The sequence below is a fragment of the Pygocentrus nattereri genome, chromosome 30 (genome assembly GCF_015220715.1).
Source record: "Pygocentrus nattereri isolate fPygNat1 chromosome 30, fPygNat1.pri, whole genome shotgun sequence".
Taxonomy (NCBI): Eukaryota; Metazoa; Chordata; class Actinopteri; order Characiformes; family Serrasalmidae; genus Pygocentrus; species Pygocentrus nattereri.
In genome coordinates, this window is record NC_051240.1 from 15990782 (window position 1) to 15997328 (window position 6547).

A 6547-nucleotide genomic window follows, 5' to 3' on the forward strand; every position below is an offset into this window, starting at 1 on the left:
GCGCTTTACTCCACTGCATTCCACGCTTTGCATTGCGCTTGGTGATGTAAGGCTTGGATGCAGCTGCTCGGCCATGGAAACCCATTCCATGAAGCTCTCTACACTGTTCTTCAGCTGATCTGAAGGCCACATGAAGTTTGGAGGTCTGTAGTGATTGACTCTGCAGAAAGTCGGTGACCTCTGCGCACTATGCCCCTCAGCATCCGCTGACCCCGCTCTGTCATTTTACGTGGCCGACCACTTCGTGGCTGAGTTGCTGTCGTTCCCAATCTCTTCCACTTTGTTAGAATCCCACTGACAGTCGACTGTGGAATATTTAGTAGTGAGGAAATTTCACGACTGGACTTGCTGCACAGGTGGCGTCCGATCACGGTACCACGCTGGAATTCACTGAGCTCCTGAGAGCGACCCATTCTTTCACTAATGTCTGTAGAAGCAGTCTGCAGGCCTAGGGGCTCGGCTTTATACACCTGTGGCCATGGAAGTGACTGGAACACCTGGATTCAATGATCTGGATGGGGGAGTGAAGACTTTTGGAAATATATTGTAAGCCCCTCACGGCAACACAGGACATACATAGACCTATGTAAACGTTAGGTACTACATATTCTAATAGACATAATTGTCATGTTTGATGACAGGTTGACACTACAAATATTACATAATTGCCCAGTCACAACTATTTGAGATGATCAAAATTACTTAAGCTAATTGCAGCCATTTGATTGTCGTTTTATGCTCCAACAACCAGAATATGAATTGGGTTTATTATCATGGGGCTCATGAAAACAAAAAGGTTTTACAGCACAAACAATGTTTGTTTACTCAATATGTAGCAAATGGGTTTTATTTTCTTCTCTTTTCTCTCCCATGAAAAAGCTTTGAATGAGTACACATACAGCACTGTGTGAGAGTTTTGGGCAAATTTTTAACCAGTTGACCTCAGCAGTGAGTTTATCACAATATAGATTAGAATAAAGTCGTATTCATAATTCAAATAAACAGAAAAACAATAAAAAGTAACAAGAATTTCTCTGGTCCATATTTTTCCTGGACACTTTCACAGCAGCCAGAGAGACTCGTTAATATCATCAATTACATCATGAGCTCAATTTACTGAGCACTGATTGGTCAAACCAGGAGTTGCTGGTTTAATTACTTATTAATTAACATTCTATACATTTTGTTTATTCCAATATTAACACTTTTCTCAGTAAATGAGTAAATAAACACAAACTACACAAATAAATAGATTTATTGTGTATATATTAAATAGATAAATAGATTGAAAATGTGTCTTGGGCATTTGTGTGATTGTATGTGTAACGGTCCACAACAGTGTAGTGTAGTTAGCTACCTAGTAAACATGTAAACAAGACAAGCTAATTAAATGGTTAATTGAAATTACTCGACAATTGTCAAACTTGTAAAGTTGTGATTGTGACCGTCCTACTATCAAGAGCCACTGATATGACATTAGGCTGTCATAACACCTTGTGAAATGACTTGGATGTTGTTGCTCAGTGTATGTGACAGTGACACATTGCACTGTCCGTTTATAAGGCTATGTCACATGGTCAGCATTATGTCACTGATATACACCAAGCTTGAAAGCCCCTTGCTATAGCAAGCAATGTCATTTCAAGCAAACATGTCATAACATAATGCAGTGTTGACCTGACGGAGGTAACAGAAGGTTTTACGACAGACAACCCTTAGAACAAGCCTTAATGCTTATGTAGGTTTATGTCAGTTTTATGAGAAGCTTATGTGGCCTTATGAACACTCCCCTTATAGATACTTACACGTGCGTAAGTCACTACTGAAACCTTTGATAGTTATGATTGTTTTGATAGTGTCAAAATGTTATGATTAATCTTTTAATAATAATATAAACATAATAATAAACATAATTAAGGTATAGGTAACAAAGGGCAAAAGGATTTTGATCTAAGGTCTGCAATTTTTTACCCTTATAATTAATGCATAAAACACAAACACACACACACATACACACACATACACACACACACACACACACACAGCAAACAGGCATAACTGACCACCTCCTTGTTTCTCCCTGTTCTTCAGTGGTCAAGACCCCCATAGACCCTCACAGAGCAGGTACTATTTGGGTGGTGGGTCATTCTCAGCACTGCAATAACACTGACAAGGTGGTGTGTTAGTGTGTGTTGTGCTGGTACGAGCGGATCAGACACAGCAGTGCTGCTGGAGTTACTACGTATTACTTTCAGATATATAATACATACAGTGTATATGTATGATCCCATGTCCTTATACTGTATTAAAACACGTTTGTGTGTGTGTGTGTGTGTGTGTGTGTGTGTGTGTGTGTGTGTGTGTGTGTGTGTGTGTGTGTGTGTGTGTGTGCTGTAGCTCCCTCTAAGCAAGTGAATGAGTGTGTGTAGTCAGGGGGTTTAAGTGCGTGTGTGTTTTGTATGACTCTGAATGTGTGTGTGTGTGTGTGTGTGAGTGTGTGAGTGAGTGAGGCAGAGAGACAATAGCTGAAAGTGCTGAGCTTGCTGTGTGGGGTTTAGGCTCTAGCCCTCTCCTCAGACTACGGGCCATTACTCAGTCATTGATGCAGTCAATGCAGATGGATCATCCCTCTGCCAAGCTGCCACGTGGAGGCCACGAAGTGCCAAAACACCCAAATCTCATGGTCCCAGCACAATAACAATGGGAACACACCCTCCAGTCGAATGGAATCGTGGCTTTGCCTTATGTAATGACCACAGAGCATAAAAATACACAGCACTTCATATTTCAGTATTTCATATTTCACTTATTACACAGGTAACTGCTTAAACTCTTTCTGTCTCTGTATACCTGGATAGTTTTATGGTAGTTTGTGATGAGGCAAACGTGTTACTCATCACCGGAGACTGTGTATGTGTGGATGTGTGTGTAGTACTTACCTGAATACCTGCCTGCAATACTTACCTGTTGCCTCTGTCCTAGTAGACTCAGCAAAAGGGAGGCAGATTAGATGGAGCTCACTCATGAGTGTGCCGGAGGGCCCACAGCTAGAGACATGTTAACAAATATGCGCACTGAATGAAACATCTTACCAGTAATATGATAAATTAAGGCCTTGTGATATGGAATTATGATTTAATTTACCCTTGTTTTTAATCCACTCTTATAGGACAGCAACACCCCTGCAGAGTGGAATGGTTCCACTCAGGTGAGGGGCTAAGCGTAACGGCGGGGTGCGATGATGAGGCGGACGCATGCGCTGAGAGAAGAGAGATTCATTAGGGGCAAATCCATTCTCAGGGTCTAGACGGTCCAGGGTCAGAGAGTCAACATGGATAGAATGAGGGACAGACATTACAAAAAAGGAAAACAGGCTAAACAAACAACGGAGGCCAGCAGAACACAGGGCTTAATGCAGAGACAATGAGGGTTAACAAGACACAGGTGGTTACAATCAAGGACAGGATCTGGAAACAAGGGGGCAGGCCCGGGAAAAAACAAAACAAGGAAGCACATGAACGACTGAGATGGGCCAATAGTGACACTAAGCCTATACGAGGTAGGGGAAAAGTCCTGTATGGGGGGCGAGCTCAAGGATACTCACTTCAGATTGCGAGAAAACTGAGAAGTAGGGAGTAGAGCTAAGCTAAGAGTAAAGTCGGCCTAAGACCAATTAAACTTACCTGCACTGCTATCCAGTCGGGCCAAAGTTTTAACCACCGTTTATTTTGTGTTTGCACAGATTTTCTTTTATACGTCTTCACTTTGTAGGTAAATCACACCGTTGTCAGGTGTAACCCCCGTCCTCGCCACCAGAGGTCAGCCTCACCCGAATACTGACATTCTCCCTCATTGCACCCTTTTTTTTGACTCTGATTCTGCTTTTTGTGTTTTGGATTAAACGGGATTATGGATTCTACTCATTCTGGAGAGTCTTCCTTACAACCGTTTGCGAAGAACTATTGGGAGGCGTCCCATCTTCAGCCTGCACCTGCAGTCCACTTACCCATTCGGTCACAACCTACCTGGTGACTTCGTGTCTCCTCAGGGTTCAGCGAAGCACTGTCACATAGTTACTGAATCATTTGTTGTAGTGGATATCATGCCTTACGATTATGACTGAATTATGAGACACTTACCCCGATCTAATGGCTCAAATCTGTTGGGACCATGGCCCTAATTTGCCTTAATTCTTTCTCCTATAGGGAAGACTTTAACTTTAGTCTGTAGCCAAGCACATTATGTGTGAAATGCCTTTGTGGGTGCCCTGAAACAGTGGTGCAGGGCCCTGTGCAGGATTTTTTGGTGAAAACAGTAAATGGAGTCTGGCCAAAGTTTACCCAGATGCAGCCTTCGAGTGTGAGCTTTGTTCTGTTTCTTCACTGTGTATTAAAATTGCAGGACAGCGGTTTTGTCAAGGAATAACTCGGCGTAGAGGAAGCATTTAGATCAGTTTAGTGTTTGTTTTAGTGACATGTTGTGATGGAAGAAGTGGACAGGCTGGGGAAACCCTGCATGAAGGCCCTCCACGTCTGACTCACACTGTGGTTATGACTCAGTCTCTCTGTTACTGTTTATGCCAGTGCTTCTCTTCTTCAGGAGACGTGAACAAAGGAAGATCTGTGTACCTGAAGCAGGGGCTTGTAACTACAATCATCGGCCATGGTATCAGAAACACCATATAATTGACTGTAGCCCATCTGCTGCTGCATGATCTGACACTGGTATGTGTAAAAGCTCCACTGTGTCTGGTACACTCGCACTACCATGTCAGTGCACCGCTGTGCTGAGGCTGGCCCACTACCCACTGATGAGTGGTGTAGATATAAATTATGCAGCAGCAGTTGTTCCTCAGTAACCCTACAACTGTAGTGCACTTATATGGCAGGCGTTTCTGATAAAAGGGCCAGTGAGTCGCAGGTTCAAGGCAGATGTTTCTTATAAACTGCCAAGTCAATGTAAATGCAGTCATGAACTACCACAAAGGTTGAGTCTGCAAGGTTGGAGAGCCCTCTCTTTGTAGAATGCCTGAGAGATGATGATCCAGTTTCATAAGAAGTGGTGGGTGTATGGAAGCTAAGCTGTGCGCTTAGTGCGATACAGGACTGCGGGTGGATCTGGGCTGAATATTAAAAGCAAAGCCTGCCTGCTCTCTGGCCTGCTGTGGTGTTGGGATATTGAAAGAAAAGCTTGCTGGCTCTGTGGTGACCTGCTGCAGCTTTGGGCCAGCTGTACGCTTTTACCTCTACGCTGGAGAAGTAATGCATTGAATTCACTTTAATCAAATATGTGCATCATTTTTGCATGAGGAATATATTTTATTACATGTTGGGATGATGTAGGCACTAAGATTAAGTGACCCTTATTAGTCCCATGAGAGGGAAGTTTCACCTCTGCATTTTACCCCATCCGTGCAGTGAAACACCACATACTCACTAATGAAGACACACACTAGGGGGCAGTGAGCACACTTGCCTGGAGCGGTGGGCAGCCCTACCCACAGAGCCCAGTGTTAGGTATCTTGCTCAAGGGCACCTGTCAGCTCTGGGGAGTGAACCAGCGACCTTCCGGTCTCAAGGCTGGTTCCCTAACCTCCAGCCCACGACTGCCCCTTTCATTTATGTGGAAATGGTGTAAAATGCAATTTTTAATGTTTAAAAAGTTCTTTCTCCCACTTTTGAGGATTTTTCATGAAATGGGTTTCCATGGCTGAGCAGCTGCATCCAAGCATTACATCACCAAGCGCAGTGCAAAGCGTGGAATGCAGTGGTGTAAAGCGCTGCCACTGGACTCTAGAGCAGTGGAGACGTGTTCTCTGGAGTGACCAATCACGCTTCTCCGACTGGAAATCCGATGGACGAGTCTGGGTTTGGCGGTTGCCAGGAGACGGTACTTGTCTGACTGCACTGTGCTGAGTGTAAAGTTTGGTGGAGGGGGGATCATGGTGTGGGGTTGTTTTTCAGGAGTTGGGCTCGGCCCCTTAGTTCCAGTGGAAGGAACTCTTAAAGCTTCAGCACCAAGAGATTTTGGACAATTTCATGATCCCAACTTTGTGGGAACAGTTTGGGGACGGCCCCTTCCTGTTCCAACATGACTGCACACCAGTGCACAAAGCAGGTCCATAAAGACGTGAATGAGCCAGTTTGGTGTGGAAGAACTTGACTGGCCTGCACACTGCACACTGTCCTGACCTCAACCCCATAGAACACCTCTGGGATGATGGGATCTCGTCCAACATCAGTGTCTGACCTCACAAATGTGCTTCAAAAATTCCCATAAACACTCCTAACCCTTGTGGAAAGCCTTCCCAGAAGAGCTGCAAAGGGTGGGCCGACATCATATTAAAACCTATGGATTAAGAACGGGACGTCACTCAAGTTCATATGCGTGTGAAGCCAGACGAGCGAATACTTTTGGAAATAGTCTATCTTTGCCTTATTATGATTAAAACTACTTTTATAGGGGAGATAAAAATGTGTTTTTTCCTTATCATACATTCTTTTATGTTGTTCTTTTCAAAACCTTGTATCAAAATGGTTATAAATGG